The following is a 16,794-nucleotide window of genomic DNA, read 5'->3' on the forward strand; positions in this document are numbered from 1 at the left end:
TGACAGACACTCATACTGGAGCAAACTTGCCCTGGCAGTTCGTAGTTCCAAGTCTTGCGAAGACTGCAAGAGTAGCTGTTCGTTCTCATGTTCTCCCTCTCCCTCTCTCCCCCCACCCCACACACACACGGCGGGATGTCATAGTCCCGCCTCACTTAGGCACTCTTAAAGTGACAGTCCACAGTCAACGAAACTTGCGGGTTCATAACAGAATCAAGTATAGACCTCCAAATAGTAGCCAAGATGTGGGAGATTGCAAAGGGAGCTGGAAAGGGGATGTAATAGAAGTAAAGACACAATTGTAATTGGGGAATTTAATATGCAAGGGGATTAGGAAAATTTGGTTGGGGTTGGATCACAAGGAATTTGTTGAATGCCTACAAGATAGCTTTTTAGAGCAGCTCGTGCTTGAGCCTACACACGGAAAGACTTTCTTAGATTGGCTGGTGTGTAATAACCCAGATCTTTTTAGGGAGCTTAATGTCAAGGAACCCTTAGGAGGCGGTGATCATAATTTGATTGAAATCATATTGCAATTTGAGAGGGAAAAGCATAACTCACATGCATCTGTATTGCATTGGAATAAAGAGAATTACAGAGGTGTGAGAGAGGAGTTTGCCCAGGTGGATTGGAGGAGGATAATGCCTGGGGTCAATGACAGAGCAGAGATGGCTGAAATTTTTGGGAATAGTTCACAAGGCAAAGGATAGTTATGTTCCACAGAGGGAGAAGTTCTCAAATGGCAGGGGTAGGCAACTGTGACTGACATGGGAGGTTAAGGACTACATAAAAGCCAAGGAAAGGGCATATAAGGTGGCAAAAGGGAATTGGAAGTTGGATGATTGGGGAGCTTTTAAAATTCAACAAAAGGCATCTAAAAATGGTAAGAAGGGAAAATAATAAATATAAGGACAAGCTAGCTAATAATATAAATCAGGATACCAAAAGTTTTCATTTAAGTTATATAATGTGTAAAAGGAAGGTGAGCATGAATATTGGACCACTGGAAAATGATGCTGGTGAGGTAGTAATGGGGGACAGAGAAATGGCAGCTTAACACAATGGCATTTTGCATCTGCCTTCAATGTGGAAGATACAGCAGCAGGATTGAGTGCCATTGCTATTACAAAGGAAAAAGTGCCAGGCAAACTCAAAGGTCTGAAGGTGAGTACGCTACATGGACCAGGTATACTACATCCCAGAGTCCTGAGAGAGGTTGCAGAAGAGATAACGGATGCATTGGTCCGTTATGAATTCTAACATGGTCCTGGAGGACAGGAAGAGTGCAAATATTACTCCACTCTTTAAGAAGGGAGGAAAGCAAAATAAAGGAAATTATAGGCCAGTTAGCCTAATCTCAGAGGTTGGGGAAGTATTGGAGTCTATTACTAAGGCTGAGTTTTCAGGGTACTTTGAGATTAACGATGAAATAAGTCAAAGTGGTTTCTGTGAAGAGAAATCCTGCCTGGCAAATCTGTAAGAGCTCTTTGAAGAAGTAACAAGCAGGGTGGACAAATGAGAGGCAGTGGATTTCATTTATTTGGATTTTGAAAAGGCATTTTATAAGGTGCTGCACATGAGGCTGCTTAACAAGATAAAATCCTGTGGCATACTGGAAAGATACTGGCATGGATCGAGGAATGGCTGACAGGCAGGAGGCACGAGTGAGAATAAAAAGAGCCTTTTCTGATTGGCTGCTGGCGACTAGTGATGTTCCTCAGGTGTCAGTATTGGGACTGCTGCTTTTCACATAGTTTATTGATGGCTTTGTGGCAAAGTTTGCAGATAATACAAAGGCAGGTGGAGGGGTAGGTAGTGCTGAGGAAGCAATGTGATTGCAGCAGCACTTAGACAAATTGGAAGAATGGGAAAAATGTAGCAGATGGAAAGCAGTATTGGGAAATGTGTGATAATATATTTTGGTAAAATGTATTGGTATGTATTTGGTAATAGTGCGAACTAATATTTAAATGGGGAGAAGGTTCAAACATCAGAGGTGAATAGGGAATCCTTGTGCAAGACTCCCAAAAGGTTAATTTACAGGTTGAGTCTGTGGTAAAGAAGGCAAATGTAATGTTGGCAGTTATTTCGAGGAGAATAGAATATAAAAACAAGGAGATAATTCTGAATCTTTGTAAGACACTGGGCAGGCCACACTTCGAGTATTATCAATAGTTTTGGGCCCCATATCTCAGAAAGGAGAGAATCCAGCAGAGATTCACAAAGATGATTACAGGGAAGAAAGGATTAACATATGTGGATCATTTTGCAGCTTTAGGTCTGAACTCAATGGAATTTAGAAGAATGCAGGTAGGTCATTAAAACCTACCAAATGTTGAAAGCACTAGATCAGGTTGATATAGGATGTTTCTTATGGAGGGAGTATCCAGAACTGGAGGGCACAGCCTCAAAATTGTGGGGCAACCTTTTAGAACAGAGGTAAGGAGGAATTTTTTTTTTAGCCAGAGTGTGGTAAATCTGTGGGATGCTCTGCCACAGACTGCGGTGGAAGCCAAATCCATGCATATATTTAAGGTGGAAGTTGACTGCTTCCTGATTAGTCAGGGTAGCAAAGGATATGGCAAAAGGCAGGTGTATGGGTTGGAATGGGATCCGGGATCAGCCATCATGGAATGGTGGAACAGACTCGATGGGCTGAATGGCCTGATTCTGCTCCTGTGTCTAATGGACTCCTGATCTTATGGACCTTTCAGCTCATCGATGTTGCACCGACCCTTTAACCTTCTCCAAGATTAATCTAACATTTCCACCCTATATAGCCCTCATTTTTTCTTTCATCCATGAGTCTTCTTAACCTACCACAATCCCTGGCAGCGAGTTCTGCACACCTATCACTCACTGTGTTTAAAAACATGACATCTGACATCCCCCATACTTTCCTTCAAACACGTTAAAATAATGCCCCTTTGGTTTGCCCATTTCCACCCTGGGAAAGTGTCTCTGGCTGTCCACTCAATTTATGCCTCTTATCATCTTGTACATCTCTACCAAGCCACCTCTTATCCTCCTTCACCCCAAAGGACAAAACTCACTCAACCTATCCTTCTAAGATATGCTCTCCAATCTAGATAGCATCCTGGTAAACCTCCCACACATCTGATTGCTGGGGCTGTACTGGATCTTCCTTCACCACAGGCGAGATACCGGGAGAATGCAGCTGATGTTCCCAACGTTGGGTCCACGAACCCCATATTTAATGGTATTGGTCATGGCATTAACAAAGTTGTGAAACTCTGCCTTAGAAACCATCCCATAGGGATAATGCCATGAACTGCTGGCCACTGTGCTTGACACCAGTGGTAGGGAACTGACTGGAGATGGTAAGAGTGTTCTCTAAAAATACATTTTACAGTGATATAAACTAGAAAAACAGGATAACGCACTGGCCATATTAGTAACTCAAGAGGTTCTGCAGATGCTGGAATTCCAGAGCAACGCACACAAAATGCAAGAGGAACTCAGCAGGTCAGGCAGCATCTGTGGAAATGAATTAGCAGTCGATGTTTTGGACTGAGACCCTTCTTCAGGACTAGAAAGGAAGAGGGGGAAGATGCCAAAATAAGAAGGTTGGAGGTGGGGAAGGAGTACAAGCTACTAGGTGATAGGTGGACGAGGGTGGGTTATAAAGTGGGAAGCTGGGAGTTGATAGGAGGAAAGGGTAAAGGGATAGAGAAGAAGGAGTCTGATAGGAGAGGATAGAAAGGGAAGGAGGAAGGGCACAAGGCAGAGATGATAGGCAAGTGAAGAGGAGAGTTAGGAGTGGATCCAGAGGGGGAATTGAACAAGAGGGAAGCAAGCAAGGCAACATCTATGGAGAGGAATAAACATCGATGATTTGGGCCAAGACCTTTCATTAGGACTTCTTAGTGACTATCAGTATGGCTGTCTGACAAGACATTCCACCACACGCACTTGACAGAATGCCTTTGATGGGGTAACAAGATTGATAATGGTAGGATGGGAGATATTGACAATACGGACTTTACTGAGACACCCACAGGATTAGTGTTGATGGGCACATGGAATCCAAGTGGATCCCAGTGGCTAGTGTTTCTCACAGAGAGTGCTTAACATCTGGAACTCACTGGTGGAGGAGGTAGTGGAACTAGATACAATTGCTATGTTTAAGAGGCAATTAGACATTTCATAAATGATTGATCCCATAATGTGGACAAATGGGGTTAGTGTGGGTGGGCGAAGTGGTCAGCTGGATGCAATGGGCTGAAGGGCCACTTTCTGAGCTGTGTGACTCGATGGCTGACCTTCCCCTCCCACAATACCTCTTCAGGCTTCCTCTATTTAACCCCCATGAAAACACTGTATTCATGGTACTGTTCCTCACCCCACCTCCAGCAGGGCACTGCCCCGCTCTCTGTTCTATCAACTCTAACAACTGACTGTTTGCCTGCATTGACCTCACACTGGACCAGTCACTGCGATCAGGTTCAAGTTCAGGTTTAATTGTCATTTAACCATACTTGAATATGCATGAATACAGCCAAATGAAAGGGTGTAACTCCGGGGCCAAGGTGCAAACAGTCATACACAGCACAAAGCACATACAAGTAGCAAGTAAACATACAGTCACACAAAACATATAAATAGTCCAAATCCCTGAGTGCCACATCCTGTAAACTGATTATGCATGGGTATCATTGGCAAGACAAGCAGTTCTCAGCAGTCTGCAGATGTACAAATGCACGCAATCCAGCTTGTCCTTCCACTGAGCGAGCACTGGAGGGTAGCGCCGAAAAAAGGCAAAACACACTTTTGGTTGGCCCCAAGAGGCAGAAGGGTCCAAAGATGCCACCATCTAACCAGGTGTCTCGGTGTCCCTCCTGACCAATGAGTGAACCACTCCTCCCCCAGTATACCTCTCCCATCACCCCATCCAGTATGCACTTAACAGATGGGACCCAAGAGTATGGAGTGTTGGTATGGGAGCTGGGTGGGGGAGGGGTGTGTGAGGAACAGAAGTGATGAGGGTAGAGTCCAGCATGAGGTGAGCTCTGAGGGCAGATGTTGTCTGCCAGCATGTACAAAAAAACCAAAGAACTAAATAAATGGATGGAGTCAGCCGACAGTGCAGAGGCTCACCTCTATAGTCAGGCATCGACTGAGACGCCAAAGGTTTGCCTCTACAGTCAGGCATCGACTGAGTCTTCAAAGTAACTCTCTGCTATTGGTGGAAGCCACCACTAGGAGCTGGTGCAGACTCTCCCCCCTAACCTTGCTGCAGAGGTGATACTGCGACCCATCGAGTCCATACTATCTCACAGTGCCATGCATTTGAAAGGTTAGCTTTACTTGGCTCTGAGTTTGTACTTGCTGGAATTTAGAAGAATGAAAGCAGATCTCATTGAAACCAATCAAATATTGAGAGGCCCAGACAGAGTGGATGAGGAAAGAATATTTCCTAAAGGGGTGGGTCTAGACCAAAGGGCACAGCCTCAGAACTTAGAATGGAGATGAGGAGGAATTTCTTTAGCCTGAGGGTGGTGAATCTGTGGAATCTGTTGCCACAGATGGGCTCTTGAGGCCATGTTATCAATATGATGCTTAAGCTTCATAAAACACTGGTGAGGCCCTGGCGTTGGAGAGGGTCCAGAGGAGGTTCACAAGGATGATTCCAGGAATGAAAGGGCTATCATACGAAGAATGTTTGATGGCTCTGGGTCTGTATTTGTTGAAATTTAGAAGGATGAGGGGGGCATCTCATTGAAACCTTTTGAATGTTGAAAGGCCTAGGCAGAGTAGATGTGGAAAGGATGTTTCCCATTTTGGGGGAGTCTAGGACAAGAGGGCACAGCCTCAGGATAGAGGGGCATCCATTTAAAACAGAGATGCGGAGAAATTTCTTAGCCAGAGGGTGGTGGAATTTATAACCACAGGCAGCTGTGGAGGTTAGGTCATTGGATGTATTTAAGGCAGGGTTTGATAGTTTCTTGATTGGACATGGCATCAAAGGTTACGGGGAGAAGGCTGGGGAGTGGGGCTAAGGAGGAGAGAAAAGGATCAGTCATGATTGAATGGCAGAACAGACTCGATGAGCCGCATGGCCTACTTCTGCTCCTATTTCTTATGGCCACATGGTCTACATTTGAAGCAGAGGTTGATAGGTTCTTGATTAGCAATGATGTCAAAGCCTCCTGGGATAAGGCAGGAGAATGGGGTTGAGAGGGATAATAACTATGGTGGATTGGTGAACCAACTCGATGGGCTGAATGGTATTATTGTAATCTATTTTATGTCTTATGGTTTTATATACATCAAAACATACAGTGAAATGTATGGTTTGCTTGAACAACCAGCACAGTCTGAGGATGTGTGGGGGATAGCCTGTAAATGTCCAACAGTTCCAGTGCCAAATTAGCATGCCCACAACCCATATGTCTTTCAACTGTGGGAGGAAACCAGAGCACCCAAAGGAAACTCATGTGGTCATGGGGAGAATGTACAAACAAACTTAAAGACAGCAGTGGGCCTTAAACCCAAGTAAAGTGTTACATTAAACAATATGCTACCATGCCTCCCCCTCCCCACTTTCCTATCACCTCCTATCATATACAACCAGCCACTTCCACACCGGCTGGTCGGTCCTCACTTTGGAAGGAAACTGTAGCAGCCGGGGACAATCCAGACAGTCACAAGGAGAACCTGTAGACTCCACACATGTAGGCAGCGCTGGAGGTTGGGATCGAGCTCAGGGTTCTGGGTCTGTGACTACCAGATGCCACTGTCAGCTGGGGATTCTGCCCCAGTTCAAGGGCAAGCTGTTTCATGTGGGTGGCAGTAAATGGTGAACACCCAGATATCATGGACCCCGTCAATCCCCTGTGTGCTCCGGACTGCAGTTCACACAAGTGGGAACGTCTCTGTTTCCACACTCCATGAAATCTTCCTGGAAGCTAATTATATCATATAAGACACAGGAGCACAATTAGGCCATTCAGCCCATCAATTCTGCTCCACCATTCTAATATGGCCGATTTGGCCTTAAGAAGGATCTCAGCCCAAAACATCAGTTCTTCATTCCTCTCCTTAGATGCTGCCCAGCTTGATGAGTTCCTCCAGCATCTTGTGTGTGTTTCCCAAGACTTTCAGCATCTGTAGAGTCTCTTCTGTTTATGGTTGATTTATTTTCTCTTTCAACCCCATTCTCCTGCCGTTTCACTTTGACCTTGGACACCCTTATTATTCAAGAATCCTTCAACTTTTGTTTTAAATATACCCAATGAATTGACCCCCAAAGCCGCCGGTGGCAATGAATTCCACAGATTCACCACATCCTGGAGACGTGTTGGTCATGATGGCAAGGCCAGCATCTGGAAGCAAAGCAACTGGAGATGCTGGAATCTGGAGCAATGAACAAGCTGCTGGGCCGAGCAGCGTCTGTGGAAGGAAATGGACAGTCATCCTTTCAGTTTCATTTGTACCCACTGAGGCCAGCCACCATTTTGTTTGCAAGCCAGCATTTATAGCCCATCCCCGACTGAGAGGGTAGGGAGTGGATTGAGTTGGAGGTAGTGATCTGCTTTCCCGAACCACCGCTGTCCTTGGGGGGGGGGGGGGTGGTGAAGGTGCACAGACTGTCCTGTTGGGGAGTGATTCAGGACTTCAGAATCAGAATAAATCCAGTATACTATATATCTACGAAAAACTTACTTGCAGCAACCCCACAGGTGCAGATATACAGTGCTCACAGAAAGCCATTAAATACGTGTAAATTATAAGACCATAAGACGCAGGAGCAGAGTTAGGCCACTCAGCCGATTGAGACTGTTCTGCCATTCGATCATGGCCAATTTGTTCTTCACTCTGAACCCTATTCTCCTGACTTCTCCTGAAACCTTTGACCAAAACATTTCACTGCTTTAAATATACTCAGTGTCTTGGCCTCCACAGCTGTCTGTGGAAATGAAATCTGCAGGTTCACCGTCTTCTGGCTAAATAAGTTCCTTCTCATTTCTGTTCCTCTATTCTAAGCTGTGCCTCTGCTCCTAGACTCAGCCACTATAGTAATATCCTCTCCACAACCACTCTGTTTAGGTCTTCCAGTATTTGATAGGTTTCAATGAGATCCTCCCCTCATTCTTCTGAACTCCAGCAGGTGCGAGCCCGGAACCAACAAACACTCCTCCTCATATATTAACCCTTTCATTTCTGGTATTCTTGTGAACCTCCTCTGGATCCTTTCCAATGCCAGCTCATCTTTTCTTAGATAAAATGCCCAAAACTGCTCACAATACTCCGTGTGGTCTCACCAATGTCTAACAAAGCATCAATATTATATCCTTGATATTATATTCGAGTCCTATCAAAATGAATGCTAACATTACATTTGCCTTCCTGAATGCTGGCTGAACCTGTAAGCTAAATTCAAAAATCTGAGGTACGAAGGGACTTGGGAATCCTTTATTCCTTCTAACAAAGTGCATGACCATTTGCTTCCTGGCAATGTATTCCATTTGCCATTTCCGTGTCCGTTCTCCCAAATGGTCCAAGTCCTTCTGCTGACTCCCTGCTTCCTCAACACTACCTGCCCCTCCACCCATCTTTGTATCATCTGTAAATTTTGCAACAAAGCCATCACTTCCGTGATCCAAATCATTGACATATAAAGTAAAAAGAAGCGGACCCAACTCAGACCCCTGTGGAACACCAGCAAAAAGGCTCCCTTTATTCCCACCCTTTGCCTCCTGCCAGTCGGCCACCTTCAATCCAAGCTGTCATGCACGAGGAAGGTTATACTGGCTTTGGAGGCAGTGCAGAGTTGCCACACTGGCTGGTGGGGCCAATACATTGCTGCCTGTTAGTGCACTTTGGGAAGAAACTGGAGCAGCAGGGGACAATCCAGACAGTCACAAGGAGAACCAGTAGACTCCACACATGTAGGCAGCGCTGGAGGTTGGGATTGAACCCAGGGTGCTGGGTCTGTGATGCAGTATCACTACCAGCTGCCACTGTCAGCTGGGGATTCTGCCCTTGTTCAAGGGCAAGCTTGTTCATGTGGGTGGCAGTAAATGGTGAACACCCAGATATCACGTTCCCTGTCAATCCCCTGTGTGCTTCCAACTGCAGATCACACAACTGGGAACATCTCTGTTTCCACACTCCATGAAATCTTCCTGGAAGCTAACTAAATCATATAAGACACACAGGCCATTCGGCCCATTAATTCTGCTCCACCTTTCTAATATGGCCGATTTGTCCTTAAGAAGGGTATCAGCCACAAACATCAGTTCTTCATTCCTCTCCTTAGATGCTGCCCAGCTTGATGAGTTCCTCCAGCATTTTGTGTGTGTTTCCCTAGACTTCAGCATCTGTAGAGTCTCTTCTGTTTATGGTTGATTTATTTTCTCTTTCAACCCCATTCTCCTGCCTTTTCACTTTGACCTTGGACACCCTTATTATTCAAGAATCCTTCAACTTTTGTTTTAAATATACCCAATGAATTGACCCCCAAAGCCGCCGGTGGCAATGAATTCCACAGATTCACCACATCCTGGAGACGTGTTGGTCATGATGGCAAGGCCAGCATCTGGAAGCAAAGCAACTGGAGATGCTGGAATCTGGAGCAATGAACAAGCTGCTGGGCCGAGCAGCGTCTGTGGAAGGAAATGGACAGTCATCCTTTCAGTTTCATTTGTACCCACTGAGGCCAGCCACCATTTTGTTTGCAAGCCAGCATTTATAGCCCATCCCCGACTGAGAGGGTAGGGAGTGGATTGAGTTGGAGGTAGTGATCTGCTTTCCCGAACCACCGCTGTCCTTGGGGGGGGGGGGTGGTGAAGGTGCACAGACTGTCCTGTTGGGGAGTGATTCAGGACTTCAGAATCAGAATAAATCCAGTATACTATATATCTACGAAAAACTTACTTGCAGCAACCCCACAGGTGCAGATATACAGTGCTCACAGAAAGCCATTAAATACGTGTAAATTATAAGACCATAAGACGCAGGAGCAGAGTTAGGCCACTCAGCCGATTGAGGCTGTTCTGCCATTCGATCATGGTCAATTTGTTCTTCACTCTGAACCCTATTCTCCTGACTTCTCCTGAAACCTTTGACAAAAACATTTCACTGCTTTAAATATACTCAGTGACTTGGCCTCCACAGCTGTCTGTGGAAATGAAATCTGCAGGTTCACCGTCTTCTGGCTAAATAAGTTCCTTCTCATTTCTGTTCCTCTATTCTAAGCTGTGCCTCTGCTCCTAGACTCAGCCACTATAGTAATATGCTCTCCACATCCACTCTGTTTAGGTCTTCCAGTATTTGATAGGTTTCAATGAGATCCTCCCCTCATTCTTCTGAACTCCAGCAGGTGCGAGCCCGGAACCAACAAACACTCCTCCTCATATATTAACCCTTTCATTTCTGGTATTCTTGTGAACCTCCTCTGGATCCTTTCCAATGCCAGCTCATCTTTTCTTAGATAAAATGCCCAAAACTGCTCACAATACTCCGTGTGGTCTCACCAATGTCTAACAAAGCATCAATATTATATCCTTGATATTATATTCGAGTCCTATCAAAATGAATGCTAACATTACATTTGCCTTCCTGAATGCTGGCTGAACCTGTAAGCTAAATTCAAAAATCTGAGGTACGAAGGGACTTGGGAATCCTTTATTCCTTCTAACAAAGTGCATGACCATATGCTTCCTGGCAATGTATTCCATTTGCCATTTCCGTGTCCGTTCTCCCAAATGGTCCAAGTCCTTCTGCTGACTCCCTGCTTCCTCAACACTACCTGCCCCTCCACCCATCTTTGTATCATCTGTAAATTTTGCAACAAAGCCATCACTTCCGTGATCCAAATCATTGACATATAAAGTAAAAAGAAGCGGACCCAACTCAGACCCCTGTGGAACACCAGCAAAAAGGCTCCCTTTATTCCCACCCTTTGCCTCCTGCCAGTCGGCCACCTTCAATCCAAGCTGTCATGCACGAGGAAGGTTATACTGGCTTTGGAGGCAGTGCAGAGTTGCCACACTGGCTGGTGGGGCCAATACATTGCTGCCTGTTAGTGCACTTTGGGAAGAAACTGGAGCAGCAGGGGACAATCCAGACAGTCACAAGGAGAACCAGTAGACTCCACACATGTAGGCAGCGCTGGAGGTTGGGATTGAACCCAGGGTGCTGGGTCTGTGATGCAGTATCACTACCAGCTGCCACTGTCAGCTGGGGATTCTGCCCTTGTTCAAGGGCAAGCTTGTTCATGTGGGTGGCAGTAAATGGTGAACACCCAGATATCACGTTCCCTGTCAATCCCCTGTGTGCTTCCAACTGCAGATCACACAACTGGGAACATCTCTGTTTCCACACTCCATGAAATCTTCCTGGAAGCTAACTAAATCATATAAGACACACAGGCCATTCGGCCCATTAATTCTGCTCCACCTTTCTAATATGGCCGATTTGTCCTTAAGAAGGGTATCAGCCACAAACATCAGTTCTTCATTCCTCTCCTTAGATGCTGCCCAGCTTGATGAGTTCCTCCAGCATTTTGTGTGTGTTTCCCTAGACTTCAGCATCTGTAGAGTCTCTTCTGTTTATGGTTGATTTATTTTCTCTTTCAACCCCATTCTCCTGCCTTTTCACTTTGACCTTGGATACCGTCATTAATCAAGAATCTTTCAAGCTCCATTTTAAATGTACCCAATGAATTGACCCCCAAAGCCGCCGGTGGCAATGAATTCCACAGATTCCCCACATCCTGGAGACGTGTTGGTCATGATGGCAAGGCCAGCATCTGGAAGCAAAGCAACTGGAGATGCTGGAATCTGGAGCAATGAACAAGCTGCTGGGCCGAGCAGCGTCTGTGGAAGGAAATGGACAGTCACCCTTTCAGTTTCATTTGTACCCACTGAGGCCAGCCACCATTTTGTTTGCAAGCCAGCATTTATAGCCCATCCCCGACTGAGAGGGTAGGGAGTGGATTGAGTTGGAGGTAGTGATCTGCTTTCCCGAACCACCGCTGTCCTTGGGGGGGGGGGGCGGGTGGTGAAGGTGCACAGACTGTCCTGTTGGGGAGTGATTCAGGACTTCAGAATCAGAATAAATCCAGTATACTATATATCTACGAAAAACTTACTTGCAGCAACCCCACAGGTGCAGATATACAGTGCTCACAGAAAGCCATTAAATACGTGTAAATTATAAGACCATAAGACGCAGGAGCAGAGTTAGGCCACTCAGCCGATTGAGGCTGTTCTGCCATTCGATCATGGTCAATTTGTTCTTCACTCTGAACCCTATTCTCCTGACTTCTCCTGAAACCTTTGACAAAAACATTTCACTGCTTTAAATATACTCAGTGACTTGGCCTCCACAACTGTCTGTGGAAATGAAATCTGCAGGTTCACCGTCTTCTGGCTAAATAAGTTCCTTCTCATTTCTGTTCCTCTATTCTAAGCTGTGCCTCTGCTCCTAGACTCAGCCACTATAGTAATATGCTCTCCACATCCACTCTGTTTAGGTCTTCCAGTATTTGATAGGTTTCAATGAGATCCTCCCCTCATTCTTCTGAACTCCAGCAGGTGCGAGCCTGGAACCAACAAACACTCCTCCTCATACGTTAACCCTTTCATTTCTGGTATTCTTGTGAACCTCCTCTGGATCCTTTCCAATGCCAGCTCATCTTTTCTTAGATAAAATGCCCAAAACTGCTCACAATACTCCGTGTGGTCTCACCAATGTCTAATAAAGCATCAATATTATATCCTTGATATTATATTCGAGTCCTATCAAAATGAATGCTAACATTACATTTGCCTTCCTGAATGCTGGCTGAACCTGTAAGCTAAATTCAAAAATCTGAGGTACGAAGGGACTTGGGAATCCTTTATTCTTTCTAACAAAGTGCATGACCATATGCTTCCTGGCAATGTATTCCATTTGCCATTTCCGTGTCCGTTCTCCCAAATGGTCCAAGTCCTTCTGCTGACTCCCTGCTTCCTCAACACTACCTGCCCCTCCACCCATCTTTGTATCATCTGTAAATTTTGCAACAAAGCCATCACTTCCGTGATCCAAATCATTGACATATAAAGTAAAAAGAAGCGGACCCAACTCAGACCCCTGTGGAACACCAGCAAAAAGGCTCCCTTTATTCCCACCCTTTGCCTCCTGCCAGTCGGCCACCTTCAATCCAAGCTGTCATGCACGAGGAAGGTTATACTGGCTTTGGAGGCAGTGCAGAGTTGCCACACTGGCTGGTGGGGCCAATACACTGCTGCCTGTTAGTGCACTTTGGGAGGAAACTGGAGCAGCAGGGGATAATCCAGACAGTCACAAGGAGAACCAGTAGACTCCACACATGTAGGCAGCGCTGGAGGTTGGGATCGAACACAGGGTGCTGGGTCGGTGATGCAGCATCACTACCAGCTGCCACTGTCAGCTGGGGATTCTGCCCTTGTTCAAGGGCAAGCTTGTTCATGTGGGTGGCAGTAATTGGTGTACACCCAGATATCACATTCCCTGTCAATCCCCTGTGTGCTTCCAACTGCAGATCACATGACTTGGAACATCTCTGTTTCCACACTCCATGAAATCTTCCTGGAAGCTAACTAAATCATATAAGACACATCGTTAGGGCATTCGGCTTGTCAGTTCTGCTCCACCATTCTAATATGGCTGACTTGTCCTTAAGAAGGGTCTCAGCCCAAAACTTTGGTTCTTCATTCCTCTCCATAGATGCTGCCTGACCTGCTAAGTCCTTTCAGCATTTCGTGTGTGTTACTCTGAATAGCCAACACTTGCAGGATTGCTTGTGTTTAAAACCAAGTGCATGGCGGAGCAGACAGACAAGGAGGTCTTGCTAATCCACACGTCTCTCTCCAGACCGCATGCCCAAAGGCAAATGAGGCTGCAGTACAGTTACGTGGGTAGGAAACATTTTGAGAAGGTTACAGACGAAACACTGGCAAGTGGGCCTGGATGAGGCACTTTGGCTGGCATTGGCCATTTGGGCCAAAGGCCGGCTTCTGTACTGCATGAGGAGCAGCCCCTCGACCTCCCACATAGACATGGTCGCGGATCCCATCCAGGAATAGAAGGTGGCCCAGGAACCAGTGATCCCGTTTAAAAGTCCAGTGCACCCAACTGCTCTGTCCCTTCTACTGAAGGGTTAACAGCAGCTGGGCAAGCTATGGTTGCTATGCAGACTGCAAGGCCCAACCTTTTGTGTGAGAATGCACCTGCGGCTGAGGTGAGCTATAATTACCATCTTTCCACTCCTGCATTCGCCCAGCCCCACTCTCTAACCTCACTCTTTGTTGTTGCTGTTCTGCCCCAGGGTGGGGAGCGGGGTGTGGCAGATGATTTCACTCACATGAAAGTAGAAGGCAGCGCAGAGACCTGACAAGTCAGCTTCAGAGTCGAAGGACTGCCCTTTAGAGCAAATGTGAGGAGGAATTTCTTTGCCAGGCGGCGAATCTGTGAAATCCATTGACATAGACGGCTGTGGATGTCAAATCTTTGAGTATACTCAAAGCAGAGTCTTGATTGGTCATGAGGTCAAACATTATAGGGAAGCCAGGACATTGGGGTTGAGAGGGATAATTAATCAACCATGATGGAGAGGGAGTGCAGACTTCATGGACTGAATGGCCTAGTTCTGCTCCTAAATCTAATTATGTGCGTAGGATAGCCAGGATGGAAATTATTCACATACTTGCCTCCCTGTATGAACCACCTCAGTAGGCTGATATCTTTAGCAGGAATGCATAGCCGGGAACAGCAGGGACATCGTGTAATAACTGTGTAAAACATTGGATTAGACCACACCAGGGATAATCCAGATTTACACTGGAGTGGATACAGAGGACATTTACCAGAACATCAGAATCAGAATAAGATTTATCATCACTGATATATGGTATATCATGTGAAATTTGTAAAGGGGTTCATTTCTCACGCCACCTGTTCTTCCCATGAGTGTGTGGGTTTCCTCTGGGTGCTCTGAAGATCTACTGCTTAGTAGGTTAATTGGTCATTGTAAATTGTCCTGTGATCGGGCTGGGGTTAAATTGGTGGGTTGTTGGGTGGTGAGACTCACTGGGCCGAATGGCCTGTTTCATGCTGTATCTCTAAATAAATAAAAAAGGCCTAAGATCTATAAATGACAAAACAATAAGTAATGTAAAAGATCAAAGAATAATGAAGAAATATTCATGGGTGGTTAAGAAATCTGATGTTTTTTTAAAATTTTGATGTAGCTGCATTAATCACTTCCAGCTCATATCATATATAGAACTCCCTCTGTATGAAAAAGGTGCACAGGTCTCCTCTGTCACCTTAAAAAGATATACAATTTATGATCTATGTTAAGATTTTCACTTATCCTATCACCTTTCCTGAGCAGGGGCCAGTTCTGGACAACACACTCATCACCACTGACTTCTAGAACACAGAACACAGTACAGACCCTTCGACTTATGATGCTGTGCTGACCCTATAACCTACTCTAAGTTCAATCTAACCCTACACAGCCCTCCATTTTTCTATCATCTATGTTTCTATCTTAGTTTCTTCTGCTACTGTGGCATAGTCCACTGACACTAGCTTACTAGCATCACCTGTCCCGGGCTAATCTTTAAAGCTGACCCCAAGTGTAGCCTACAATCCAGTTTATTATCCTTCTGACCGCAGGCTATGAGGTCTGTCAGTATTTCTGCAGCTTTGAGTCTTTATGGGATGAGGTTACCAAACCACCTCCTTTCTCAGCCAGGCTTGGGACTGTCCATGATGGAGTTTAACAGCTCCTTAAATATTCCTAAGGTCAAATGGCCTCTACCACCTCACTGCCACGATGTTAACGGCATTACCTAAATTCAACTTATTCTTGATCATTCTCTACACAGGAACTAAGTAATTATGTTAAGAATATGCATAAAATGAGTTGAACAATTGGATTTTACTTGAAATGTTGCTTGGGGCCCTGCACTGGTTGGGGTTGACCATGGATGTTGCACCCCAGCTGTTAGCTCCAAGCCAGAGCAGTACGGTATAGCGAGCAAGCTGTTGCACACGTGGCTGATAATCCAAAGAAATGGCAGGCACTGATACAGTTTGGCATCAGCAGGAACTGACAGTCAGCATTGAACTCAACATAGAACTGTCTAGGGATCTCCATTTTGGGATTTTTTTCCCCAGGGTTTGGTCCCAAAGCTTTCCCCATGAGTGAGTGTAGATACAAGGCAGCAGAGGTTTGAGATCAGAGTTTTCCTCCTCCTAGATGAGTGGCCTGAAGTAATTGGCTTTAAGGTGCCGTAACCTGCTATTCCCCATTCTGTCACTAGAAATTTTTCCATCAGGCTTAGTCACTAAGACTCCTAAAAGCCAGAAACTGGACAGCTGTCAGAGGCTATTTGAGGTACACTCCACTGAGAGCATTTAATAGGCAGTGGGTGCTTATCCCCACTATGTAAACCCAGTCCGACTTAATGAAGGAAAGGTTGCTCAAATAAAAGGCAGCTGGAGGCAGAATATCCTGTAAAGCCATTAGTAGCTAAAGAATTAGTGTAAAAACTATCATAGAAATGAATTACAACACGATTGACCACATGTAGGGAGAGAGGGGAAGGAGGAAGAAATTGGGGGAGAGAAAGAGGGAGAGAAGGAAGATAAAAGGACAGAGAGAGACAGAGGGTGTAGAAGGGGAGTCAAAGAGAAGGGGAGAGAGAGTGGAAGAAAAGGGGATGGAAGGCTAGAAAAAGGGAGAGGGGAAGAGAGGGGGTAGAGGGAGAGAAGAAAGCAGGAGAGGAGAGA

This window comes from Hypanus sabinus, chromosome 5, assembly GCF_030144855.1.
Source record: "Hypanus sabinus isolate sHypSab1 chromosome 5, sHypSab1.hap1, whole genome shotgun sequence".
NCBI lineage: Eukaryota > Metazoa > Chordata > Chondrichthyes > Myliobatiformes > Dasyatidae > Hypanus > Hypanus sabinus.